A 14,861-nucleotide genomic window follows, 5' to 3' on the forward strand; every position below is an offset into this window, starting at 1 on the left:
AGTTTCAGATTTTATCAGCTTAACTAAGAGGAACAAAAGGAAGAGTTTTTTGTAACCTAGAACCTCCCACAGGTGAGATACAATTTAAGGAGACAGAATTGGTCTCACTGATCAGTATTCTTTCCTACCCTTATATCCTATTTCCATTCAGGGGAGTTTGAATTTTATTATTCTTGAAGATTTGGTAATATATTATGCCAATTCCTCAATAATAGTTCCTCCAAGGTCTGTAATACATCAGTTGTGGTTTAATTCTTGCTTTTGTGGCCCTTTATGCATATGTTCTTAATAGAAGTGTATGATAAAATATAAATAAATGTATCACTTAATACATTTTTATTCTTTACATCTGATATACTCTTCTGCAATAACACTATTCACAAAACCTAAGGTAGGTCTTCTCCAACATATAAGAGGACTACAAAAGGCTACTATTTGTCTTGTTATTGGTTTGCACTTTAATTTTTTCATAGATGTTGAATGAATCTTCCTTCCTTTCAGCTACTGCCAGAGAAAATTATTGTAAAAGAAAATCCCCCCCTTTTATTCATTATGTATTCACAAACCAAGGAAGTAATCTTTTGTAGAAGGAATTAAAATGCTCTGAAAGAAACATATCTAAGGATATCAATTTGCTGTTTTACAGAGCATTTAACTTTTTTCTTCATTATCTCCAATGTAGTCTGATAAGTTGAGATTGACAGGTCAGTTCCAGTTTAGTTAGAAAGGCCAACGTTAACAATAGAGGTTAGGGTTAAATATTTCATATATGCTTCGTTTAGGAAAATCTGTGTTATTAAAAAGAATACATATTAGTATTGATAGTTGATAGTAAACACTGATATGCTATTTATATCCCCTCCTACATTATTTCCATAAATTGCTAAATCTGTTTTATCCTTTTTATATAGTTAAGTTAATCACATCTGTACTTTTTATGAAATGCTGTCTACAAATTTCCAGGAAAGAAGGTTCTTATAAATGACTTAAGTTAAAATGTTAAACTAATGAGTGTTGGCTCCAGTTACATATTAAATAAATATGCTCAAACTGTGTGAGTATGGGTAGGTCTTAATTTTTATAGGTGATAGTTGATGCCTGCACCTGTCAGACCATTAGCTGACCTGATAATCGGAGTTTGATTTAATTTGCAGGTGTTATTCCTGATTGTACTGCAACAAAAACCCCATCTGCCAGTTTACTTATTGAAGCTGGAAAGGAATTCATCTGAGAAGAGATTTATCAAGCATCATTTGAGAAGCATTTGTCTATACTCAATCAATTTTTAATATTTCTTTGATAACATTTTTCTTGCTATTGATAATTTGAAATGTTTATGGCAATTTAGCAGATGCACCTTAAGCTGCCATTTTTCCAGAATCTGTCAGGTGACTGTGTAAATTTCTTGGCAGCAATAGTTAAAGCCTGTTACTATTGTACAGTTACTCATATCTTTACAGAAATCTGGGTGGAACAACTTATTCCAGATATATGCTTAGACTTATTCCAGAATTGAATAGTAATTCAACTCCTTCTCTATGTGCCTGTTACGTGGAAAGGGGCATTTGAATTTATAATTTATTACCTATTTCACTTTCAACTGAGTGTCCACTTATTGGAAAAGGAGCCAAAAATAGATTTAGGTGACTAATTATTTTGCTGCTTCATTCAAATGTTGAGAATGCTTAACAATATCAAACCCAGCAGAGGGATACATATTTTTTTGTTCTTAAGTTTCAGTATTTTTACTCTTGAAATGACCTGGTTAAAGATTGCACATTTCAAACTGCAGCTCATTTTTATGGTTTCAGTAACCAAAACAGTGTTTTCAAAATACTGCAGTCAGCTGCTGGCTGGTCTATGCCAACCTAATCTAATTACTTGGGTGGGATCCCTTGTCTTCACACCATTTGCTTTTTCTTTCATGCAAAAGGTAGTGATTCACTGTTTTGCAATAAGGGGTTGCAAAAGCAGTTGATTAACTTTGATGTTCTCTGTTGAAATAGCATTTGGATATGCTTTATTGAGGTTAGTAAAAGTCACTGTTCAAGACAATACCAACTTTATTTCTTAAATTTATGATCCTCTAGAGCAGGTTGTTTGAAAGGCATTAGTTGATGCTGTTAAACCTGACCTTCAAGAAATTGTTGACAAATATTTCACTTCATTCTTTCATTTCAGCTTTCTAAATCTTCCAAAAAAAAACACTTATTGGCTTCCTCCATCTGATTTTTATAGTCATTCATTTTGCTACTCTTAGGAAATTAAAAGAATCTATTCTTTGTTTTATAATTGGCATTGGCACATAACATGCCTGTGTTAATGCAACCAACTATTAATTTAACAATAGCTTTGTTAGGATTTTACAAATCTGTGGGGAAATCAGTCAGTGTAGTCATATTCATAGCCTACTATCCATACAGAACATATAAGAGAGAGCAGAAACCATAAACCCCATGTCAATACTGTTAAACTTAGTCCACAGTGTTTTTTGAATAGTAAAACTACAGCAGAGCACTTTCTGGAAATGAATTTGGTTTTAATAGCACATGGCTCTAGGGATCTTTTCATTGTCTGATTTAGAATGCCAGCCCAAGTGTGGGATTTAAAAGTTGAAATAGCTTGGTTATTCATGACATTTTACTTTAGTGTTACTAATGTGGATTATTAAAACATTTGTTTTCCCAGTGGGGTTTTCATTCCTGGTGTTTTGATTGTGATAATAGCAGTAATCCTTTAACTCTCCCTTTGGGTATAACAAAATTCTTCCAAGAAATGAGACTCAATCATAGATTTCCTATAAACTGGGTAACCTTTAACCACTGCAGTGAGAGCTGACATTGACATTTCTTGCTTCCTCGTGTCCATTAATTTTATTTTTCACCTATGTCTGTGTTAGCACACACCATTTTTGTTTTATTGCAGTAGGGCTGGCTCCTCTTCTGTGCTGATTTGTTTTCTATCCTGTGAGAAAAACTGCTGTCTGCATATTGATAAAAGAAGAGTTTTATCTGATTGATTTCTGTTAAAACAAAGTAAGCCAGCTTTCCTTTTCAGCAGTGATTAACAACAAAATGAAACTTACCTGTAATGACTGTAATATCAGAACAAATGTGCATGTATCCATACACACACAATGCCTTCTGAAGCACTCTCCAAGCACTCTCATTTTAAAATCATCAATCCTATCAATAAAACGTTTTGTGAGTTTTCTGATTTTTTTCTTTGCAGTTAGTAAATTAGAATGACTTCTTCATGCCTGGTGGTAATTTACTAATTACTGACATAATCTCTCATTTCAGCAGGGTGTGCAACACGGCTTCACAGTGTCCTGTTCCAACGGGTTGGACCCAAACATAGCTGACTTGAGCAGGCTGATAATTCGATGGCTTTCAAATGGATAATCTTTATTTTTTGTGCAAAACGTTTCATTTATTCTTTTTAATTGAATTTATTGTAGTGACATTAACTAATAAAATTGTATTTGTTTCAGGTATGTAATCTGCAATACATCATCTGTATATTGTGTTGTGTGTTTACCACCAAAGGCAAGTCTCCCTCCATCACCATTTATACCCCCTATACCCTCTTCTACCTCCCTCCTCAACCCTTCCTTTAAATATTTACTCAATACATACTTCAAAGAGGTAAAAAATAGAAAACAATGGTATTCATGGCCAGTGTTATACCTATGATAGGGAGAGAGAGAGAGACAGACACACACACACACACACACAGAGAGAGAGAGAGAGAGAGAGAGAGAGAGAGAGAGAGAGAGAGAGAGAGAGACTGATGGGGGGGGGGTCAGAGGGAGACAAAGAGACATTAGCTACTCTCCTTCATTCCTCAACCACACACATATTATGCACATATATATGAGAGAAAAAGCAATAAAAATACAGAAAAGTACTTATCTTAGCAACAGCAAGCATACTGATGAAGACTTAGCCATATAAAAAATCAGAGGAAGAAAAGGAAACAAATGTCAGCTACATAGTCAATCTCACATGGGTAAATAGGGGTATGTATATGTTTCTTTGACTGTATTATAGCTACGTAAAATATAATTTACACACAAAACATCACGCTCATATTAATTATATTAATTAAATCTTATGGAGCATGACTCATTCATTCATTCATTCTTTATCCACCAACCCATTCAGCATCCATTATGTACTACTAAATGCCAGATGAGATTATAGCGGTTTTTAATCCATGTTAAAAGTTATCTCTTTTTAATAAGAGAAAAATTTTTTTGGCATATGAGGTTTACATAAAGTACTATTATTCAATGTCAGCGCTTTAAAAAAATCAGGAAATACCACAACCATTTTAGTAGTTTCATATATAGTTTATGTAATGGTAAATGGTAATTAAATAAACTGAGGGAAATATTTTTTTAATTTTTTAAAATATAATTTTATTGATTTCAGAGAGGAAGAGAGAGGGAGAGAAGATAGAAACATCAATGATGAGAGAATCATTGATCGGCTGCCTCTTCCCGCCCCCCTACTGGGGATTGAGCCCCTATTGGGCATGTGCCAGAATCAAGGGTCCAGAATCAAACCCAGGACCCTTCACTCCCAAGTCTGATGCTCTATCCAGCTAGGGCAACTGAAGGAAATATTGAGAAAATATTATGTAATGACTTATTTCATTTTAGATTAATTAACAATGGGGCTTTTTTTTTCCATCTACCAAAATTACACTTTTCTTATATCCTAAAAAGAATAGTTGAAGATAAGTAGACACAAAGGTTGTTCTCTTAAAACACTCCTATGTATTTATCTGGATTAATTTTAGTAACTTGGTTCTAATCAGAAATGAGTAATTAATAATGGAAGGTAGAAATCATCTTTCCAATTATGGAGGAGATGAAATGCACTAATTAAATCATATAAATTCTGTAAGGTTCCACTCAAATTTTGTTTTACCTTTAAATTTTATCTAACTACTTTCTTTTAAAAATTTGCTCTTTCTTCATCTCCACTCCCATAACACAGTGTATTCTTTTATAGCATTATAGCTCTTTCTCATATACCTATTTTCCTGACATCAAGGACAGAAATTAATCATGTTCTTACAGGTTTTGTAGCTCTAGCTTCCAAATGGCCTTTGCCTCTAGCTTCTGAAATTTCTTCTAACTACCTTCATTTAAAAACTTCCTATTTCTTCCTCACTACTTCCACAATGCATTGTTCATCTCTCCTTTACAGCATGTATAGCTCTTTTTCATATACCTCTCTTTCAGACTTCAAGGACAGAAATTAATCATGTTTTAATGGGCTTTGTAGCCGCAGCTCCTAATTCATGCATGTAGTAGTGTGGATGTTTTTCTATAAGGGATTGACGATAAAAGACATAACAATGTTAAATAATGTTAGAATGAGGCAATTCTTACCTTACATACAAAATACTAATGTAAGTGTGTGTAAGACACACCATATATATGATGTATATGCATACAGATAGAATGTATATACATACCTATATACATTCAGAATGTATAATGGCATCATTAGAAAATACTATTTCTTGTCTTTGGAATTCTTCAAAGTTGTCAAGTATTTTATTTAGTTATTTATTTACTTATTTATGTATTTTTAATAATTCTTTATTGTTGAAAATATTATATATGTCACCTTTTTTCCCTCTTTGACTCCCTCCAGCCCTCCTTGCCCCTCTATTGTCTATGTCTAGGGGTTATGAATGTATGCATATAAGGTCTTTGATTGATTACCTCCCACCCACCACCCACCCTCCTCAACCTCCCCTCCAAGATTCCGCACTCTGTTCCATGCTTCTGTGTCTCTGGATCCACTCTGTTCTTCAGTTTATTTTGTTACTGATCTTCCACATATGAGTGAGATCATGTGATACTTGTTTTTCTCTGACTGACTTATTCACTTAGCATGATACTTTCCAGGTCCTTCCATGCTGTCTCAAAGAGTAAGATATTCTGCTTTTCACTGCTGCGTAGTATTCCATAGTATAAATGTACCACAGCTTTTTTTATCCACTCATCTACTGATGGGCACTTGGGCTGTTTCCAGATCTTAGCTATTATAAATCATTTTAGAAAATTGGAGAAATAAGAAAATAATCTAGAGTTCTATTTGGAGGACTGTTACCCTGGATTCTTACCCACAGTAGAGGATACATGGTGGGCAATAGAACACACAACTTTCTGAGAAAAGTTTGAAGAAATTGCTTGAAAAGTTATGAAATATCCTTCCTCTACTATGGAGAAAGGTTGGTGCCTGACTCATGCCTGGAAGGGCTAATTTGCTCCTTTGGAATCTGACCTCCATGGAAACAGCTAGGTAAAAGGGCCTGGTTGATTAAATGCTTGAGGGCAAGGGGCTGAGGGAGTCATGCTGTTTTGGTAACAGCCTTAGATCCTGGTGATTGCTGAGACAGTGGGGAAGTTTACCATGGGCAAGACATGGCAACAAGGGAGAGGTGAATGTGGTCATCTCTTGTCCTGTCTAAGATTACTGTCTAGAAGGGATGGGATCCTCAAGAGAAAGAAGAGAGTTTGGCAGATATTTACAAAATTGTCATTCAAGGCCTTTACCAATAGCATTAGAACTCAGGAGAGATAATTACAACAGGAAACCTTGGAAGAAACACTTAGTATATCATCAACCAAGTTAGAATTGTTCTGTCTGTCCCTACCTCTCCACTATCCTCTGGCTTAATTCCTATAAGAAGATAGAACTACATCCAGCAAGAGTTACAATTGGACCAGGGAAGAGTAGAAATCAGAACACTAGAGGAGGGGAGAAGATTTAACCCAGAGTCAAGCACTAGATAATGATTAACACAAAGGACCAGACATTTTTATTTATTAGCAACTTTGAGATGCTGGTATTGTGGTAGTATTTGAGAATAAACACAAAAAAGTAAAAGGGCAGTATTTGCATCCAATGATAAGGAAGATTACTCTCACTGAATGAAATTAAAAAAAAAAAAAAAACTTTAGAAGAGAAAAAAAGAGTATTGGATTTTGATTTGTACTGAGTCATAATAGTTCAAAACATGCTATATGTGAAATATATGGATGAAATAAAGAATGGGGGAAATCAGCAAAAGACACACAATCTTACATATGTAATAAAATGCATTCCACATCATGTTGAATAGTTATAGAGGTAGGTCACAAGTTTGCATCTCTGTTGCACAATTTTGTCTTTGGAATTTTTTAAAATTAAATTTATTGGGGTGACATATAGGATCATATAGGTTTCTATGTACATTTTTATGATACATGATCTGTATATTGTATTTTTATGATACATGATCTGTATATTGTATTATGTGCCCACCACCCAAAGTCAGATCATTTTCCTTGACAATTTTATTATAAGCGAAACTGATCTGATGCTCATTTTGTCCAAATTATAGTCTTTACCCTAATGAATGAAATTACTTTGTTTTTACAACACACAATCGTTAGCTGCTCCCCTAGTCCCATCTAAAATTCCAATGAACCATTAAGTGCTATCAATTGTGCTTTCTGTTCATCTCCTGGGTTGCTTTCGTCTTCTCCTTCCCATGCCCTAATTTACTAACTTAGCTTTCTGTCACCTTTTGTATATACAGCTTCCTAACTGGTCTCTCTTTTTTCAAATTATACTTCTTTATACCACAAACACTCACTATCCAAACCATTGGAACTCATCATCCGATATTCTATTTAAAAATAATCACCTAAGAAGTTTGTTTATATCATACAAAAGCTTATTTCTGCCCTAAACATTGATAATAACCATATGAATTACAAGTTCTTTAAAAACTTCGCCCTTGTTTACCTATCCATAATATTTGTCTCACCACCAAACTCTGAACTCACCTTCTGTTCAGAGAGAAAAGGAGAGGGACAGAGTGAAAGAAACATCAGTGATGAGAGAATTATCTATCGGCTTCCTCCTGCATGCCCTTTATTGGGGATCAAGCCTGCAGCGGGGGCATATGCCCTGACTGGGAATCGAACCGTGACCTCCTGGTTGATAGGTTGATGCTTAATCACTGAGCCACACCAGCCGGGCTCCATATTCTCTTAATAGCACTAGTAAAGCTGCTACCTGTGCCCCCACCCCTAGGGTGTAAGTACTAAGGAAGCTCAGAATATTTTGACACATATAGCTCATATATATTTTATACCTTACGTAGAATTTTTGAACATTTTGAGGTATTAAGGACCCATCAGTAGATGAGTGGATTAAAAGATGTGGTACATTTACACAATGGATTACTATGCAGCAGTAAAAAAGAAGGATCTCTTACCCTTTGAGACAGCATGGAGGAACCTGGAGAGTATTATGTTAAGCAAAATAAGCCAGTCTGAGAAAGACAGGTATCACATGATCTCACTTATATGTAGTATATAATGAACAAAATAAGCTGAGGAATAAAACAGATCTAGAGACACAGAATCATGGGACAGACTGATGAATCTCAGAGGGAAGGGGAGTGGAGGAGTGGAAGAGATTAACCAAAGAACATATATGCATAAACCATGGGCACAGACAATAGTGTGGTAGGCCTGGGGGAAGGAGGTGCAAGATGGAGAGGGTTAATTGTGGGGGGTGGGGGGGAAAAGGGGACATCTGTAATGCTTTCAACAATAAAGATAATTTTTTAAAAAGAATGCTAATCAAGAAATATGCCCATAAGAATGATCACTAAGTATGGACTTAGGTCTTTTAAAATCGAAATGCTATAAAAACAATTTATAAATATTACTTTAACCCTTCATAAAAACTTAAGAGGTAAATAATATTACTGTCCATAATTTACAAATTAGAAACAGTCTTTTACAGGTCAAATAGCCTAAATAGTATTATCTTTTCAGGCTTAAACCACATACAATATGAGTCTGTATTGCTTGTTCAGCCCATATTAACAACTCAGATCATTCATTGTAATAACTCAAGCATAGTATTAAAATATCAATGAGATATCACATTTTTAACAATACATTTATCTGAGAAGACCTCAAAGATCAACTAGGTTCCAGTTTATAACTCTAAGCAACTGAATTCTTTGATATGCTATCTAGTGTTTGAAATTAAGTTATTTAGGTTTTAAAGTTATATACCAAAGTCAATGAATATGGTTTCAGGCTAATTCATGTTAAGTCAGTATTTCTAGAAATAATTAATTGTAGTATTGATTATCTGGTTAGACTATCTCCAGTGTTTAATAATAAAACTGTAGCAAAAGCAGTGAGAACAAATTACTTAATTTCTAGTGTCAATAACTTTGATAAATGCAATTAGGTTATCTTTCAAAATTTTTCTAGTGACCTGATTCAAACAGCAAACTAATATGATATTGTACATCAACTGTAATTGAAATGATAAAAAACCTAGAAGAGTTCACCTTTTGTCCTTTGCCTGAGGTGGTTGCTAGGGCCCTTCATTCTCAGACTTCCCTGGGCCTTTCCAGACCCCACCCCAGGAGACAGTGGAGAGGGCACCCAGGGTTAGGTTAGGGGGGTTGGGTCAGGGGGCCAGTGCGAAGGGGCCTGTGCAGGCTGCCACTGTGAAGGCACTGCAAGGGCTGCAGGGAGCTCAGAGCGTGGGGAAGACTTCACCGGTGAGTTCAAGGACAAACACATCACCACTTTGCAGGCATCGTTCTTAACAAAGAGGTTAAATACTGGTGGGAAAAGAGTAAACCTTGCTATATGGGTTACAGCAGGTCAAGAGAGATTCCATATATTGGATCAAATTTCCTACAGAGATTGAAACGAAACTACTTTATCTTATGATATAACAGACAAAGATTCTTTTCAGAAGGTAAAATACATGGTCAAAGAACTACAGAAAGTGCTGGGAAATGAAATCTGTGTATGTAGAGTTGATCATACAACAGACTTGGAAAAGGAGAGACATGTTTGCAGTTAGGAAGCAGAATCATATGTGGAATCTGTGGGAGCAAAACATTATCACGCATCAGCCAAACAGAACGAAAGAACTGAGGAACTCTTTCTTGACCTTTGTAAAAGGATGATAGAGACAGCACAGGAGGATGAGAGGGCAAAGGGCAGTGGCTCGAGTCAACCCGGAGCTGCCAGGAGAGGGGTACAGATTAGTGATGATGGAGGGTGCTGTTCTTCCGGATAACTGTTCACACCTAAGAAATTAAACACAAACTGTGGATCATTGCCCTCCACATGAAGATTGTCATATTCCAAGTCACATTACCAATGGAAACATTAACAATATTTTAAATTATGTGTACAAAACTGCAGAGACCTTTAGTGCTCAACTTAGTGGAGTTTGTTAGCAGAGATTTGGCATTTTCTATAACTGTTGACAAAGCAATTACCAATGGCTTTTTTCACATATTATTTTCTTTAATAAGGGATGATATGCATGTAGAAAACAACTACTTAAAGGCTTCATTTATATTCTTTATATCAAATCTTTATTTAATAAGTACATGTTGTTGGAATGGTATACATTTTGCAGCCCTTTGTATTTTGTGGCAGTTTGAATAGCATCACTTCCAAAGAGCAAACTGATTTTGTTTGTTTTTTAAGTAGCAGAAACCCAAAATACTATTTTTGCAGGGTTTGCACAGGCCTCTGTCTACTACTTTGATATAATCTATTTGCATCCTATATGCTGAGCTGGTAAAATACATTATAAATTACATTCAATATTTTATCTGCTTTTACACGTGCAAGATGCAAAATTATATACATTAGTCTCATTGATGACTGTAAAGTGATTAGCATTTGGAGATAATGCCTAATCTTTCTAACTGACACACAAAGATCATAGCTCCTTTCACTTATGTCATAACTTAAAAGTGGCATGCTTAAATTTTCACATATGATTTACTTGAACTATTGCTGTTGTCACATGTTTGGCCTCTGAAAGTCCATCTGATGATTGAACTGCAACATTTGCCGTTTGGTGTGTGTTGTTTCATTTGTGTGTATGTGTGTGTATAAAAGAGATGACATCTGCCAATTTTGCTTTAGAATGGTTATCTTAGAAATATTTGAGTGGAGCATGCTGAGTTTCACTTCTTCAATGTCTTTAGTTTTCTCTTAGGCTTCATATGAGACGGGTTCACGAGTGTGAGAAGAGAGGAGAGGTCCCGGATAGTAACCACTCACCATACAGCATATCAGTGTGGTTTATGCTCTGGAGGCAGCACTTTTAGATCCTTTGTGAGGAAAGACATGTTTCCGTTTAGGAAGTTGTGAGTGGTATTCGTTCAGTGCTCGCCAGAGATGAACACAGAATGCTTCGCCTAATTTTGTAAGAGCTGTTCCGAGTTTCTGTGAAGGGAAACATTTCATGTAATGCAGTTACAGCGAACACTGGAAAGATTTATTATAAAATTATATTCTTGAATACTTTGCAAATTAGCCTCTCATCAGATTTTTTATTCATTAAAAATAGTACTGAAATTAAATTTGTTAATTTTAATAGAATCAGGCACTACTAACAGAAGGAACACAAATTATAAAAATTAACATAAACTGTTCTTATTCTAATATATATATATATATATATGTATAAATGTTTCTATTTCTGTTGTACTTGGAAAACAAATAAATGTTATGTCTAAGAAAAAATGAAATGAAATAAAATAAAATAAAAAACCTAGAAGATTAAGGATCAAAGCACATTTCTGATATGTACTTTTCAGTATATTTTGCTTTATATCTAATTCAAACCTATACTAACCCTTATAGTAAAACGTAGGCTGTTATTAATATCTCTAACTGGATGCTGACATTTAATTCATATAATTCAATATTGAGTATTCATATAATCCATAACCACTTCTGATTCATAGAATAAAATAAAGTCAGAGTTAGTCATCCCTGAATGATGCTGCTAGCAGTCTGAGAGAATAACAATGATTAGTTGTGGAGTAGCCACGACTGAAAGATACCTGGTCTTTATGATGATTACTGGCCTTAGAGATCTGAATTTGTAATTTGTGATGACAGAATATGGTGGACAAAAGAATGACAGGCCTATAATGTTAGATGCCTGCCCTTTGAAAAACTGGAGTTGAAAGTCATTATCCATCTAGGCAATAAAACACTCATTGAGTGAATCAGGATACACAAATGGGTAAGAATTAATGATTATAACATAAAGTGGATATTAAAAATTTCTGGTTATAGAAAATCCTTAAAATTTAATTTTGAAAAAATATATATATGAAAAATTATTTATTCTATACAATTAGAAGGATGTCCGGAAATTTCAAAATGTAGGGTAGTTTTTCTCATGTTATAAAATATAAGAAAAGTGGGATTTGTCGATATTAACTGGGATCTGGGATTTGAAAGTATTACCAGAGACATAGGGCTATTCTCAAAATTTCCTCTTGTTGTTTGACATGATATCTGGGTTAGAGAGTCCACAAAAATTGATTTTTTTAAAGGAGATAAAATCTTTAAAGAAGAGTTTAAATTTCATCTGATTTTGAGTTTTAAAAAGTTCCATGGGACATATTTTCTCACTAAAATAAAAAATAATTTGTTGAAGGGCTAAAACGTGGCAGCCGGCAGGACTGGAGTGAGGGAGAAAGTGTGAGTGAGTAGGTGAGTGAGAGGGGATGTTCCTGGTGGGTATGTGTGTGTGAGGGAGGGACAGTTAGATCTTGCCGGAATCAGGCTCTTCTGGACAGGGAGCCCCTGCTACCACAGTGGGCACTCTCTGGGCTGCATGCCTCTGGCACAGAAATCATGCCATCTTGAACATCTTAAAGGGGAGAGCAGCCACGACTAGAAGCGCAGCCTCAGCACCATCCAGACTAGCCTAGGACACTACTCCAGGCTGCTCAGTGAGCCTCAGAGAGCACCCAACCCCACCAGAGTTGTGCTACCTCAACTGCAATCATCAGGACCCCCGTCACCCCAGCTGCTGACTCCAGAACCCCTGCAATGAGTCCCAGAATGCATGCCACACTGGCCAGAGTCACGCTAAGAGTTGCATAGTGCACCCCAGCCCAGCCACAGGCTCCAGGACCCCACAGTGAGTCCTCACAGGGACCCCGCAGTGAGTCAAAGAATTGTGCACCACTCTGGCAGCAGGCAACAGGACTGCACAGTAAGTTGCAAGCCAGTGAGATGTCAGGCAACACATCCCACGAGTTCTGGGCCTCTGAGTACATCTACAACAGCTTGCATGAAGTCGGGGGTGAGTCACATACTCAGATAATCTGTGAAGAGACTCCATCCATGAATGGGACAATGACATTAAAGACCTAACTACATCAGGAGAACCCAAATAACTAAAGTAGGGAGCTTTCCTAGAACACCCAGCTCAGGAGATCTGAGAGGCTGCAACATTGGATCCCACAAAGCACCTACTACATAGGACCACCCCCAAAAATCTGGTTGGCATAGCAATTTGATCTAATGCATAGAAACAAATGCAATGGGACAGGAAAAATGGGAGACAAAGGAAAGAAAAGGAAGAATCACAAGAAAATGCACTAAATGAAATGGAGGAAATTAATTTTTCATAGACATAATTCAGAGTAATAATTATAAAGTGCTAAATATCTTGATGATGAATACATGCAACTCAATGAAAATTATAAGGAGCTGAATGAGAAATAGACCGACATGAGTAAGAACCAAGAGGAACTGAAGAATGACATAGCTACAGTAAAGAACACAATGGAAAGTTTCAACACTAGAGTAGAAGAAGCTGAGGATTGGATCAGCGAGTTAGAAGACAAGGTGGAAAAGTCACCCACGCAGAGCAGCGACTAGATAAAAATAAAATTAAAAAGCAGGAAGAGAGTCAAAGCAAGCTTTGGGACAACACAAAATGAAACAACACCCACATTATAGGGGTGCCAGAAGGAGAGGAAGCTGAACAATGAATAGTAAACCTGTTTGAAGAAATAATAACATAAAACTCACCTGACTTTAGGAAGATAAAAGTCCCACAAGTCCAAGAAGCACATATATTCCCAATCAAGATGAATCCAAAGAGACCTGCATCAAGATATATCATAATTAAATTGGTAAATGTAAAAGACAAAGAAAGAATCTTAAAGGCTTCAGAATAGGGACAGAAAGTTACCTACAAGGGATCTCCCATTACAATATCAAATGATTTCTCAACAGAAACACATCAGGCAAGAAGGGAATGGAATGAAGTACACAAAGTGATGAAAAGCAAGACACTGAATCCAAGAATACTCTATCCAGCAAGGCTATCATTCAAAATTAAAAGGGATATCAGGAGCTTCACAGACAAAAAAAAAAAAAAAAAGGCTAAGGGAGTTTATTAGCACCAAACCAGCAATACTAAAGGAACTATTGTAAAAAGACGAATAAAAGGGGAGGAAGGAACACAGGCATAAAGAATAAAAATAGCAACAAACAGGTACCTATAAATAATAATCTTAATGTTAAATGGATTAAATGCTCCAATCAAAAGACATAGGGTACCCGAATGGATAAGAAAACATGACCCATATATATATATATATATATATTTGCTGTCTACAAGAGACCCACTCAGAACAAAGGACTCACACAGACAGAAAGTGAAGGGATGGGGAAAAAAAAACTTCTCGAGGCAAATGGAAGTGAAAATAAAGCTGCAGTAGCAATACTTATATCTGACAAAAATAGCCCTCAAAATGAAGGCCATAACAAGAGATAATGAAGGCCACTTCACAATAATAAAGAGATTGATACAATATATATTGATATATAAGAAGATATAACTTTGGTAAACATATATGCACCCAATACAAGAGTATCCAAATACATTGAAAACTTCTGAAAGGTATCAAGGGAGAGATAGACAACAATACAATCATAGTAGGGGACTTTAATACCCCGTTGAAAT

General features: G+C 35.8%; 1 pseudogene; it reads left to right on the forward strand.

Annotated features, from left to right (window-relative positions):
- LOC103295960 (ras-related protein Rab-21-like) overlaps nt 1-10,136 on the forward strand; it is a 66,842-nt pseudogene extending 56,706 nt beyond the window's left edge.
- Nucleotides 10,137-14,861: the final 4,725 nt, after the last annotated feature.

The sequence above is a fragment of the Eptesicus fuscus genome, chromosome 14 (genome assembly GCF_027574615.1).
Source record: "Eptesicus fuscus isolate TK198812 chromosome 14, DD_ASM_mEF_20220401, whole genome shotgun sequence".
NCBI lineage: Eukaryota > Metazoa > Chordata > Mammalia > Chiroptera > Vespertilionidae > Eptesicus > Eptesicus fuscus.